Below are 14,292 nucleotides of genomic sequence, written 5' to 3'. Positions count from 1 at the left end.
GGCCCAGGCGAGGTTTGTCGCGTAGGAGCGGGCCTGAGTCCGCGGACGGAAAGTGTTCAGAGGAAACAGCAGGAGTTACGGGGACTCTGCTGAAGGCAGACGGGCCTCAGACACCGCGGGTGGGGCTTTTGATAAACTGACCCCGCAGGGTTCTTGCGGAAACCACCTAAACAGGAGAGCCTGGCTAGCGTTAGGCCAAGAAGAAAGTTTGTCACTGGAACTCTGTGGGCCCCGTGGAGTCCTCAGTGTTCGATTCTCTCAACAACCCTGTGAGGTGGAGATTCTTGTGTCGTATCACAGACCCTGAGTCCCAGGCTTGCTTGAGGACAACTCAGCAGAGGGCTGGATTCTCGCTCCTAGCACCAAAGAAAACGCGAAAAACTCAACCCTGCCCTCAAGGATTTCACAGGTTAGTAAGGTCAACAAGTATTCATTGAGCATTTACTACACATCCGGCACGTTCAACGCACTTTACAATATTAAAAGCGTAGATAACTGGTACCATAATTATCATCCCCCAGTTGAGTGGTGATGTTGGTGAATTTTACCTGAGCCCTGTTTTCCTGGAAAAGAGTGGAGGATAAAGGAATTCTCCTCCCCCTTTTGTGTCCCAGGAAACAGCTCACTGCAGAGAATCACCCTTCCCTTGTGCGACTTAAATACGTCATGGACGCCCCCTTCTTTCCCAATGAAAAGGCCAGTCACAGATTCTTCCCATTCTTTGCCTGATTGATGATTAGAGGAACTGCTTGTCCCCACTAAGCAATCAGAGCAAAATGCTTGTTAACCAAACTTTGCTTAGATGCTCTGCGTCCTCCATGCCCCCACAGCCTGAGCCGGCAGACAGCCCCTCCTGAGAACGGGCTGGCCTCAGTGTCACACACTCATTGCTGTCTTGTGCGCCACCCTGTCATTCTACTTCCCAGTTCTTTCCAGCCTTGTGTTGCTCTTGCTCTAAAAGAAAACGATGTTGTTGCCTTGCCCCTAAGATGCTTGCAGACCTTAGGTCACAGCATTCTCTCTATTGCAGTACCCCCATCTCCCTTGCAGTCATCCTTTCACGTGAAAGTCTCATGCTCATGCTAACTACAGTTTTGGTTTTTATTTCGTAGTGCATGGGCAGAGACTGCACTGCGGTGGTATTTGGCCTCTGGGAGCCCGGCAGGACCCCTGTCTTGATTCTCTTCCACAATGATCTGGAGCAGCTTCCGGCCTTTCGCGGTGAGTATCGGTGCTGCCAGCCAGGCAGAGACAAACCTCTTTTGCCAGCTTGTTTGCATTTTCAAAACTGGCTTGTTGAGATCAATTTTGAGCGCAGATGACAATATTTTTGGTAAAAGAAAAGAACCACAGTGTTTCACCATGAGGCTTCGAATTGGCCATTAAGCTGGCAGACCCCTATGAGTGCTGAAGTTGTGGCATCACCATGCACCCACCTCACTTTCAACGTGTTTCTAAACATCATTACAACAGTATTACATTTCTCATGTGTTATTATTCCACTTCTACATCCAGAAAGAAATTGAGGCTGATCACCATTATAAGTCTTATTATATGGTACGAGGAGATTTTTATAAAATTTAAGAAAGCCAGATGTAATAACAGGATCTCTTTCTCTAGTATGTGATGCCGAAAATAATTTTTACAATTAAAAATACATGAAAAACAATTTTGACCAATCTCAACTTGTTAATCATCCCATTTAAAGTAAGTAGAGAAAAAGTTTTTTTTAATTCCTGTTTTGTAGAAACAAAAACAGAAAGTATAGAGAGAATCAAGTTAAGCACAGCAGCCCAATGTTCTTAAATTTAGTGTCATTCATAAACTTATTTTCTAATATCTTCCACCAACTCCTTTTCAGGTTCATGAATCTTGTGAGTATATATGAGCTCTAAAGCTAAATGTAAAGAACAATTTAAAAACGAATTTGTGACTTTATTTTTATGTGACTTCATTATACTTCAGGAATTCTGTTTGATTAGATAACTTACTACAGTTAACATATTTTTGAACCCATGAAAAAAATTGTAGGTTTTGCTTTAAAAAACCTTAATTTTAGAATAGTTGTAGATATATAGAAAATTTGTCAACACAGTATGGGGTTCCAGTGCACCCCACACTCAGTTTTCCCCATCATCTTAATGTGGTACATTTCTCAAAATTAAAAAAATAGATTTTTATAACTCAAGCCCATGCTTTATTCAGATTTCCTTAGTTTTTACCTAATGTTATTTTTCTGCCCTAGAATTCCATCCCGGACGTCATGTAGTCATCATGTGTCCTTAGAGCCCCTTGGCTGTGACAGTTTCTCACACTTCCCTGGTTATCGATGACCCTGACAGTTGTGAGCACTGTGAGTGAGGCATTTTGTACAATGCCCCTCGGTGGGGAATTTGCTGATGTTTTCTACATTAGGCTGGTCTTGTGGGTTTGTGGGGTTAGACCTCGAGCCGATGCGTCCTCATCAGATCGTACAAAGGGTACAGTCCACCGGTGAGACTGCTCCCTGTTGCTGTTAATGTTGATCACATGGCAGTTTGGTAGTGTTCCCCAGTGTAACATCTCTCCCCTTTTTTTCATGCTGTGTTTTCTGGAAGGAACTCACTAACCACGCACAGTTGACCCTTGAGTGGGGAGTTATGCTCCCTCCCTCAGGGCAGGACAGTCACAGAATTACTTGGAGTTCCACATGAGACATTTGCCTATTCTCCCCTGTTTGTTTGTTTGTTTATTTATGCAATCATTGATTTATATCAGTGTTTATTCATGGTTATTTTATACTTTGGGTTAATAATCCAGTGGTATGTTACATATTTTGTTTGCTTGAATTGTTCCAGCTGTGGGAGCTCCTTCAGGTTGGGTCCGTGTCCTTTTCTTTCCCCCATCGTGTGTGTGTGTGTTACCCCAGTCTGGAATCAGCCATTTCTCCAAGGAGCCCTGGTCTCTTTTACCGGAGGACAGTGTTAGAGACCAAGACCTAGGCACCAGGTGTGCTCCTGACAACTGGCGTGTATCTTGGAAGTCATGGGGTTTACTTCCTCTGCAATCTCAGACCCACTCGGAATCGAGGTGAGAGAACACAGCTCCTGTACCTCATGGTGGAAGTCTGTCACTGTCACATCGTGGGAGCTTATGAGATGGGATATATTGATGTCATCATCTTTGCTAAATAGCAACAGCATCATTGTCACGTGAGTGACACTGTTGTGTACCAAGGTCCTGTGTCACTTAAACGTTCTTCCTCCCTGTCCGAGAATCTCCATAGTTTGGTTTTTCTTTCTTTCAATTAAAGTTTATCTAAAGGATATCTTTGCTGGATATATTATTATTGTCTCATAATTTCTCTTTCAGTGGTTTGAATATTTGGTTCCACCCCTCCTGGCTTGTAGAGTTTCTGCTGAAAACTCTGGTGATATTCTAATGTTGTAGGTTACCATCTTCTTTTCCCTGGCTGCCTTGAAGATTCTTTCTTTGCCATTGATTTTTGACAGCTTCAATACAATGTGCCTTGAGAAGGCCTGCTGCGGTTGAGGTAATTAGGTGTTCTATTTTCTTCTTGGATTCGAGGATCCAGTTCCTTCCACAAGTTTGGGAAGTTCTCGTTGACTATTTCGATATACTCTCTGTTCCCTTCTCTCTTTCTTCTCCTTCTGGTATGCCCATTATTCTTACATTGCTCTTTCTGATGGAGTCCGAAAGTTCTTGTAGAGTTCTTTCATTTCTTTTAAGTCTCAAGTCCTTTCTTCTTCCATCCATGTCATTTCCAGGTTTCTATCTTTGATGTCACTGATTCTTTCCTCCATCTGGTCAACTCTACTACCTAAGCTGGCTATTTCATTCTTCATTTCTTTTATTGAGTTCTCATCTCCAGAGATTCTATTTGGTCCTTTTTAAAATTTCAATCTCTTTGGTAAAATGTTCATTTTGTTCTTTGATTATGTTTCTGAGTTCATTAAACTGCCTGTCGGTGTTTTCTTCTATCTCGTTGAGTTTTTTAAGAACTGCAATCTTGAATTCTCTCATTAAAGTCACACATTTCCATGTCTTTAAGTTCATTTTCTGGAAACTTTTTATTTTCTTTCTGACCTGTCTTGTTACCTTGGTTATTCATGGCAATTAATGATTTATTATGTCTCTTCCTAGGCATCTATAGGAGTGGGTTCTACAACAGGTTGTTAGGAAGAGGTCTTTCTTTTGTTTTCCAGCAGGTGTTGGTAGAATGCTTTATTTTCTCTCCGACTGCAGCCTTTTATTCTCTCACACTGTTTTCTCTGCACTATTCAGGCTTCTCACATAATGGGGGGATTCCCTGGAAGGCGGGCTTCTCCTCTGTGAACAGTTCGCCTGGGTCATAGGGTGCCATCTCCGTGGGAGGATGTGGGGAACTTCTGAAGTTCCAGAGCTCTTCCTGCACCAGATTCAGAGCCTGTGTGTTTCAGCAGCTCTGTTTACTCTTTTAGGTGAATTCAGTAGTGTGCCTTTTAGTCTTGCCTGTCTGCTGTGCAGGGAGTCCTTTGTGGAGTTATAGTTGTTCAATTTGTTGTACATTCTAGGGGAGATTTCAAGAGGCTCCCCTCATGCCGCCATTTTTATGATGTCCAGTTTCGTTTTTCTTGACGCTGATTTCAGTTGATTCAGGGACAAACATCAGTAACGTTGAGTCACATTGTAACAATCATTGCCTTCCGAATTCTCACCTAGTCTTTTTGTAGGAGTCCAGGAGACAGTCTCAGCTTGGTGCACAGATGTCTTTACCACTGTATAACACTTTCTAATTTCTTGTTTAATATTATGGCTCAGAGCTTTCTTACCGCACTGCCTGTGGGTCGAATTTAATCATATCATCTCACTGTTGTTTTCTCACTTGGGCAGTTACATCCACTGTTTATGGGAGTGCACGTGTGCCCCCACATTTCCACTCCCCTTGCTGTTACACAGGGCCAAGTGACTGCGGGAAGCAGGCCCTGTGCCAGCCAGCCCACATTTTACAGGCAGCATTTGTTGTGTTAAACCTATTGTTACTACTGCATTGCCTGATCTTTCCTGACTAACACACTTTTTAAGTAGAGCCAGTGATACTGGATTTTCGTTTACATATTGGTGCAAAATTTACCCCTAAAAAGTGAGTTGGTTCAAGGGAAAGTAGGTGAATAATTTGCTAGGTCATGCTCAGACACAGTGAAGATCATCAGAGCAGGAACTCAAGTGACTAACATTTGGGGAAATTACTGCCACTTTGTCCTCATTTTGTTCTCTGCATGGGGACTCTGGCCTGTGTTGGAATTGGCCGGAACATAAATCTCTGTTAATTCCCATTTTTTCCCTGTATGCTCCATTGCTTAAACAACAGTCACCAAAATATCTTCATTAAAGCTGATTACTCAGATTACATGGAAAGACCTGAGTTTTCTACTTGATTTTAGAGCCGAATGGCTTGCCTTTGCCTGTAGTGTTCCCCAGACACGAATCAAGGGTGACAAGTGGCTTTCTGGCTTTTCTGTTCATGGGCTCTCCTTGAAAACAGAAGCAAAGATTTGTGACTCGCAGTGAATGGCCACCCAACACGGAAGCCAGGACAGAAAGGATAGGGTGTTGTTTTCCACAGCGCCCAGAGCTGGCGTGTGCCCATGAATGAGTGACTGGGTCTCGGCACAGTGACTTGCTTGTTGGAAACTGCTAAAGTTTTCATGGACTTGACTTTGTCTCTTCCATTTAGATGTAGTAAGTGCAGATTTGGGTTGCCGTCTGTTTAACTTCATTGCAATGATTTTAATCTTTTTGGGGAAGTGTGTGCAGCTCTCTAGTTTTCTAGGGCTGGCCTGGTATGAGGTAAACTGGGATTTTAAGATGCAGTGTGATTAGCTTATTTTTAGAGACTTTTTTGGGATTGCAAGCACGGGCGGCATTAGCTTTTAAGTTTGAATCCTACTGCTTTCATTTATTCCTTCCTTTTTCCCTCTCTCCCTCTCTTGAGCGAGTTGATTAATCTGTGTAAGCCTCGCTTTTGTCATCTGTAAAATAGAAATAACAACAGCCATGAGAATTTTTATGAGTAAAGAAGATACTGTGTATGAGGTATTTCGCCCAGTGTTTGACCCATAGTAAGTGTTCAATAAATGATAGCTGGTATTGTTATCACTTGTGTCTCTTTATCAGGTTACTTAATCTTTCTGCACCTCAGTTTCTCCATTTGAAAAAGGGGCTCATGCCATTCATTACACCAGATTGTTGTGATGTCCCAAGGAGATAGCAAGGTATTATTTTTATTATGTGCTCAATGAATGAATGAATTTGGGAGTTGTATGTTAGGCTAGGGTCCATACAGTAACTCAATGCCCCCAAATTTGGCCAGACAGGAAGTGTATTTCACCTTCATCACGTCCCAGTGTGTTTGCTGAGGAAGCTGTGGTCCACGTGGTCGTTCAGGGGCACACACTCTGCAGGGGCCTCAAGTCCTCTTCCTTTGGCCCCTGGGTGGGAAGGATGATGGCAGATCTCATGTGGGAGATTTGTATGGGACTGGCCCGGCATGGTCACTTCTCTTCTGGTTCCAGTGGGCATAGGGGACGTGGGGAGATGGCGTAGCTATGCGCCTAGGACAGCAAAGAAGACACCTCAGCTTGCATTGTGGTTCCTAGAAACCACACTCAACCACACGCCTGCTGCTTCTGACACTTAAAGAATAATAACGGATGACTTAGACTTGGTGTCATAAAAGGTTGAAGAGGCCGAAAGGAGAGAAGCACGTCAGAAGAGTGATGGAGCCTCAGAGTGGGCCCATAACCCGCCCCTCTCCATCTTGGGCCATTTTCTCCTTTGGAATTTATTAGCGAGCTCCACCATTGTTTTTCTGGTTTCATTAAAAATGTCACCAGGACACATGCTCCACAGTATGCCACTTCAGTCCTAAGTGCGGCATTTTTGCTAGATGGATTGATTTTTCTAAATGACAGCATCTGTTTGCTTGTATACATTTATTTGTAATTCTTCCCTTGACAGTTCGAGCGGGGGATTGGTGAATGGGAACCAGCTGTTTGAATTATCGGGGACAGGGTTGGGGGGGTGGGGGTGGGGCAGTGATTTGATCTGTGAAGGAGTCGCAAAGCCCTGACCAGAAGCAATGAAAACGGAGCAGTTGCCCCCAATACACAATCCTGGGGTTGGGCAGCTTGTACGTGACGTACTTGGCCAGCTCCAGAGAGGCAGCTGAGCTGCGTGAGCCGGCAGTGCTGTGACAGTGGGTGGCTGTGCTTGGCCCTTCCCGGACTCAAGGGGGCTGATGGATGTGTGGGGGAGGGCCGTGGGGTAGCTGATGGGAGTGGACCTCCATGGGTTGGACCCTCTGATGAGTCCCCATTTCAGTCAGGGTGCAACGCAAAACCCTAACCATGGTGTACAGGCGCCGGCTGGTGACGTGGACCCTTCTCCTCTGTCCTCACGTCCTCTCCTGCTTTCTGCCTGCATCACAGGGTCTGCCCGTGCGGGCTGTTCCCCTGGGACGTTCTGAGCTCCAGCCTGCCTGCCTGGGCTCTGCTCCCATCCGCTCCTTGCAGGCTCACTGTCACCTCGCAGACCTGAGCTCGTGTCGCTTCCCAGAACCCGCCAGTTTAGCACTGCAACTTGAGCAGGCCTCTCCTCCTCTCTTTCATGTCTCCCCAGCGCTCAACCTTTCTAACACAACACACATTTGGAAAATGGTCATTTTCTGTCTGCTCCTTGGAAGCTTCATGATGGCAGGGACCTGTTCTATGCCGACTTGGTCAGTGCTGAATTGTGCCCGGCACATAGTAGGTGCTCAGTAAATATTTGCTGACTCAATGAAAGAAAGTTTCATTTTGGGAACCCATTTCCCTTTTTTACCCTCCCTCTGCAACTTCAGGGGTGTTTCACAGAAAGCCCAGGACATGTAGGTTGGTTCTCTGGGGACAGGGACCCTGTATTCCTGATCTCTGCAGCTCCCTGGGGCCTAGCCCATTGCCTGGGACACGGCATGTGTTCAATAGATGACAGAATGACCCAAGTTGACACTTAATGCTCAAGGCAAAACACGGCGTCCTGCAGATTTCTTCTTTTATTTCCTTGCCCAGCAGCACCTCAAATATGCCTTCATCAAGCCCCAGGCTCAAGTTCCTCCGTCCGTAGCTGCTCTGAGCCTCCATCACCTCCCATCCGGACACCGCAGGCAACCCCAACCGTTCCTACACCTTCCTGGAGGCGACTCTTGCACCCCCTATAGTCTGTCCTCCACCTAGCAGCCAGAATGAGCTCACAAAACTGTCAATCAGATCATTCCATTATGCTGGTCACCGTCCACAAGGGCCTTAAACCAACCTCCACACTGCTTTGGTGGCCACGTGGTCCCGCGCGGCTCATCTGCCCTCCCCCACTGCGCTGGGCCACACCGGCCACACCAGCTTTGTTTCCTCTGAACATCCCTCACAGCTGTGGCCCTTGCTGTTCCCTCTTCCTGGAATGCCTTCTCTCTCTGCTTGGTTCCCAGATGGCGCCTTCATCCTTCTGGTTTCAGCTCAGATGTCACCTCCTCGGAGAGGCCTTCCCTGACCACCCTGTCTCAGCGATTAACCCACTCCATCCCCTGATCCCAGGTGGGTCACAGTGACCTCAGTCTGCTCAGTTCAGTCCCCCACATCTGCTTTTGTGTACACAGCAGCGTCATATTGATACACGGCCATGCACCGATCCTGACGCTTCGGTCATGAATGGCCTGGGTATAGGACGATGGCTTACCTTTAACCCAGGTGTGCAGTAAGCTTGCAGTGAGTGCACTGCTGGATGGTCTCAACCACGAAGTCACCTGACAAAGTGTTTCCCAGATTCCCTGTCATTAGGCAGTGCGTGACTGTCTCGTTTTACCTTTTTTGTTGCTCCTGCTCCTTCCAGTTCCCCCTCTTCCCTCTCATCACAGCAGGCAGCTGGGGCCACAGCAGAGGGATATAGCAGAAGGGAAGGAAAGGATTCACTTCAGTCTTAGGAAAACTTAGAGACTACAGGGCATTTGAGGCCCACAAAATGTTGGAGCAGCAAGAGGGAAGAGTGAGACCCTTCCCCAGATTGCAGAGAGACTTTTCTTAGCTGGGCTGGGAGGGGAGGGAGTGCGTGGGTCCTGAGCTTGGGCCCCATGCTCTGTTTCCCTGCATCTCTCGGGGGCTGGGGGGCAGCTGAGCCCCACAGAAGAGGCTGCCCGTAAGGTCAGAGACCCCCAACTAGCCACCCTTGGGCTGAATTCTGCCAACTGCTATGCTTGGTTTGGCCTATGCATTTTTTTTGTTAAACATTAGATGCCAATATTTAAGAGATTGCATATTTTAAATTTGTCATTTCTACTGTTCCTGTGGCTGTCATAGCCAGGCAGCTGCTTTCCTTGAAGGAGGTTGAGAGAGGCAGTGCAGACGTTTTGGTCCAAATCCTGTTTCTGCTACTCACTGTGTGACCTTGGGCAAGTCCCTTAACCTTTCTGTGCCTCAGAAGTTGCAAAATGGGGATAATCATAGTGACGACCTCATAGAGCTGTGGTGCTGGTTAAATACCGAAGTGCTTGGCACTAGGTCAGTGTGTAGTGTTTCCTGTTGTCATTAATAATTAATTGGTCAACCAAGCCAAGGTCCCAGGGAACTCTAAGTGGATTCAGATGTGTGGAAATGTGCCAGGAGCATGGGTGGGGATTGGTCATTCACCTGTGTTTGCTGAGAGATGAAGGCTGAGAAACGTCTGCAGAGCAGCAGGGAAGCAGGGCCTGGACTAGGGAGAGGCAAGGGGACACCAGCGCTCCCGGCTTCAGGGGGCCTAGCTTTCTGGTGGTGGTCCGCACCTCCAGAGCCTGAGCAGATTGCCTCCTTGGATTCTGCAGCCGGAGCATTTGGTTTGTCCTGCCGTGTTCCAAACCTGGTAAGAAGCCAGGCTTGCCCAGCAGCTCCAGCACTCAGAGGGGCCAGCACGCTGAGACTTAATTCGTAAGACCTTGCACAGCTGCCACTGGGAGTAAAGAGAGGGGTCTTACCATAGTGACGCAGTGGACACTTGCCATACTCTGTGCTTTCTTTTGGACACCTTTGGAAAGCTGTCTACCCCAGTAGCCCCGCCTCCCCAAGATGGGGTCCATCCCTCCCCCCACCCCGCTTGAAACCAAGGATACTGATTCTGGTCTCAGAACAGTGGGAGGAAGGTCCTGGCAGGAGCACCACGGGCCCAGACTGGTGGCAAGCGTGGCACAGCACGGTCTTCTCTGTGACATTCATGTAGCGTAATTTAGGGACTGTGCCTGGCTTTGGAGCCTCCAAGCTTGACTCTGGGTCTAATACAAGGAGACTTGTTGAATGTCACCTGATAAATGGCTTCGTGCCACGTGCTGTAGACAACCAGGAACTCTGACCAGCACGGATGATTGATGGATGATGGACATCAAGGACAGGGAAGGCCTGGGGCTGGGAAGTGAAAAGGCATCACCCGCCTTTTCTTTCTACCTCTTGCCTGTTCCCCTCTGGCCATGGGCACAGATGTGGTTTCGTAGACTGTCTGTCCATGTGGGGCTGTGGTTACGAGTTCCAGCTCTCAAAGAAGTAGACCCCATGTCCCTTGTTCCCAGCTTCAGTGCTTGTGAGAAATACATCCGAGTGGCCCAGGAGGATCAGCTGCTCAAGCCCGGTCCCGTTGCTGGTCCAGGGGGTGCAGTTAATGGTACCAGCAGGCTGGCTGGGTCTCCTCCCTCTGGCAGTTCTCAAAGAGAATATTTCTATGGATCAAGTCAGAGGCCACTGAGATCTTTTTGGTGGCCCTGCCCCAGGGGGCCTTTCTCATTCCAGGGCTAGAGATGACCACACTGGGCCCAAGGGGTGCTGACATGAAGCTGAAGTGAGTTTAAAACATCTTTCTCCTCCAGTGCTTCTCCCTCCCGACCACAGAGCACAGCAGTGATATCTGGAGGTTGGGGCACTGGTTCCCAGCCGGGTAGCAGTTACTCCCTGTGGGCTCAGATCTGTTTGACACATGTGAGTACCACCGTTAATGGAAAAATAGGACTCTTGAGGCCAAAAGTTGTTGGAAGAGCAGGTGTCTGAGTCACTACTGCTCATCAGGCAAGTGGGCCTGGAGAGCAGGGGTCCCACATGGAGGGAGTGGGGAGGCCGCGCCCCGCAGACTTGGATGCTCGTGCAGCCTGCCCGGTTCCGTATCTGCAGGTGCGCACTGGGCTCTAAAGAACAAGCAGAATTCCAAGTGAGAAGAAGGAAGTCTTTGTGTCGTTTTATAGCACCAGCGTGAATGTCGTTATGCAGTCTAGACATTGTGAGGGACAAAGCTCCACGCCCTCAGGAGTAAGTAAGATGCTCCATTCACGGAGCTGGAAACATGCTCATGTGGGGAGGGCCCCTGTCCCCTGTCTGGTGTCCCACCTGCTGGGAACAGGGAGTGGCTGTCTCCTCTTGGCAGCGGCCCCCAGCCCCTACTCATGCCCTTTCCAGCCGTGTCTTCCAGACGTACCTCCAGCTCCCTCTCCATGGCAGACGCTCCGGGTGGCCTCCTGATACTAGAACTCTACTCTGTACATATTTTGGGGAGGGGAGGAGGTAACAGGGTGCTCTCTCCAAACAGCTGCCCAACATCCTTCAGAGAGGGCGGTCATGAGACACAGCGCCCCCCCCCCCCCCCGCACCACACTGTGATCCGGTCAGTGACACCCCAGCAGACTGTAGTTGACATGACATGGTACCTGGCCAGGACCTGCGGTTCCAAACACCGTCCTTCTCAACCCGCAGGTGGTGGACCGGTTGTTTTGGACCACCTGCCTTCCAGGGTGACTTCTGCACAAATTGTGTGACCTCAGAAGGAGCCTCAGCTTCCTCATCTTGCAACAGGACTAGTAATAATGATGGTTTCTCAGGCTGTTGGGAGGTCCGGCTGGAGTGTAAACCCCACATGGACCACGTGCTCACCTTGCACTGTGGCGCTCAATAGGTGCTCAACAGGTTTGTATCTGGTGGAGAGTCACTGATTCAGGAACTCTTAGCTAAAAAGCTGAATGAATGCCCAGGCAGCACCCAGGCCCTAGGTCCCTGTGGGAGAAATGGGGTCTGGGGGGACAGGAAAGGGTGAAGAGAGAGGTGCCCCACCACACCTCTGCCCTCCAGCAGATCATCTTTTATCAGATTTCCGGAGGGCTTGGTCCCTGCATCTGTGAGTTCAAGAACCATTTTCCCAGAGGGCAGAAAGCAAGCGAGGTCTGCGTTATTTCTAACCTGAGTTTACTCCAGTGTTTAGTGATGCTTTTAACTTTTAAAGCATCAGATTGCCAAGTCACATAATGCAAATATGCATAAAATGTGACCCACCAGTTCAGGGTCTAGACAACATCTCCTGAAGATTAAAAGGTTCATGTCTTGCTGCTGGCCCCCCAAACTTGGGGGGCTGAATCAGAGGTCAGGTGGGACATAGTCATGTGATTTACAGTCATGCAAACAAAGGACCGACTTCAACAAAATCAGAGCTGATTTGAAGGTATCTTTGGGCAGCCCTGTGAGTTGTTGGGGAGTTAACTGGGGTATGGTTTCCTTTTTGCTCACAGCTTTCCGTCGTTTCCCAAGGACCTTGCTGCAGAAACAGTACTGGCTCAAATGCAGATTCCTGGGTCCTGCCAGTTCTGAGGGTCCCGGGGCTTTTCATGTTAGCAGGTACGCAGGACAGTCTGAGGTAGGTGTGAGAATGTGGGATGTTTGAGGTTTCCTGGAAGGGAGTTTGGCTAGCTCATGGGGAGGCAGCGGGGCAGGGGCTGGGGCATGCAGGGGCAGGGGGATTCCAGCCTCCAGGACTGGGTCAGGACACGTTGAGGTTCTAAAGGTGGTGATGATATGGGTGAGGCCCCTCGCATAGGACACTCCAAGGTGGCAGGTCCTAGGAGACAATGGCTCCACGAGGACTCAGTGTTGCCGCTTTAGGAATATTGTCTATGGCACCCGAAACAGGCCTGCTTCAGTGGAGAGGTCCCTTGAGGGGCATCTGTCAGCCATCCCCCAGGGTGTCGTGCACCACGGTGGGGATGACAGTTGCAGACATTTATCATCAGTCACTAGTGCCAGGCAGGGGCCTCGCTGTATTGATCTCCTAAGTCATAGGTCTTGTTATTACTCCCATTTACAGATGAGGACACTGAGGCACAGAGGTTTGCCGCTTGCCCGAGGTCACACAGCCACTGGGAGGCAGAGCTGGGATTTCAATCTGTCGGTAAGCAAGAGTCCCGTCCTGGTCCCTGTGCTCCCGAGCCACAGGCAGTAACTGAGGATGGTGAGACGCTAACTGAGGACTGAGTGTTTTCAAATTATTTTGGAACGAACCCTGGGATGCTTGTAAGAGCCACAGAAAAGACTCACGAAATTGAATAGTATTGATCCTATTATCTGTATTAACTGATGTGGGTGTGACTTGATTTAGAAATATACAGAAATGAGACATATCTCACACCTCAGGAGTTACAGAGTAGTTCATAACCTGTGGCCCCAGTAAGGATGTCAGAGTTGCTTGCTTGCAGTTTTGATATACTCTCTGTCTTAATTTTTTGAATAGATGCTATATTGTATTTACATAACTAAAAAATAAAATTATATAAAAGGAATGTATGAAAAAAAGCACCAATCCCTTTCTTGTGCATTGTATGCTCTCACTCCCTTTAGATGGATATATTGATTTACATTGGTGTGTCTTCTTCCAGGACCGAGAGAGAGAGAGAGAGAGAGAGAGAGAGCGAGAGAGTGAGAGAGAGAGAGACCGAGACCGAGACCTGAGGAGCGAGAGGAAAGGGGAGCATTGAGAGCCTCCTGGGGCCGACCTGGGGAGTGAACGGAAAGGGTGTCCAGGCTGGGTGGTAACAAGGCAAAAAACTAAGGCGTTGCTGCATTGCAGGTGGGCTACAGATTTGGAGGGAAGAGACTGCGTTCGTGTGCACGCACACACCCTACCCAAAGTGACCGCTTTCTTTAGCTGGGGCCACACTGGCAGCTCCCCAGAGCAGGAGCACCGTCCATTTGTCATGCTCTGCCTTGGTTCCCTCCATGGGGGCCACTTTCTGTGCCCGTCCATGCAGCTACCGTCCTCCAAGAGCTGAGAGCGGCAGCACAGCAACATTCTTGCAGTGACACAGACTTACCATGCTGGACTGATGTCTGGGAAGAAATGCCTCTGGCCACCTGGGCACTACATTAAAGGGCACTTCACTCCTGCACACTGTGACACTGTTGAACCGGCGTCCTCACGCAGGGGAGAAAGCAGAGCCAGGCCCAGGTTCCC

The 14,292-nt window shown here is 48.5% G+C and overlaps 1 long non-coding RNA gene across 6 annotated transcripts; it reads left to right on the top strand.

The window, feature by feature from the left end:
* The first annotated feature begins 1,117 nt into the window (after positions 1-1,117).
* On the top strand, positions 1,118-13,611 carry LOC117019807 (uncharacterized). 6 transcript variants are annotated; one of them, XR_004422565.1, is made up of 6 exons: positions 1,118-1,221; positions 8,501-8,606; positions 10,898-11,006; positions 11,196-11,330; positions 11,772-12,683; positions 13,150-13,611. It is a non-coding gene; the product is annotated as an uncharacterized LOC117019807 (long non-coding RNA). The 6 variants fall into 6 exon arrangements; XR_004422564.1 differs by having other exon boundaries at positions 10,898-11,330; XR_004422567.1 differs by lacking the exon at positions 8,501-8,606 and having other exon boundaries at positions 1,124-1,221; positions 10,898-11,330.
* The last annotated feature ends 681 nt before the right edge of the window (positions 13,612-14,292 follow it).

The sequence above is a fragment of the Rhinolophus ferrumequinum genome (assembly GCF_004115265.2).
Source record: "Rhinolophus ferrumequinum isolate MPI-CBG mRhiFer1 chromosome 15 unlocalized genomic scaffold, mRhiFer1_v1.p scaffold_54_arrow_ctg1_1, whole genome shotgun sequence".
NCBI lineage: Eukaryota > Metazoa > Chordata > Mammalia > Chiroptera > Rhinolophidae > Rhinolophus > Rhinolophus ferrumequinum.
The sequence above is the reverse complement of the archived record's forward strand: the minus strand, read 5'-3'. Positions and strand labels throughout refer to the sequence as shown.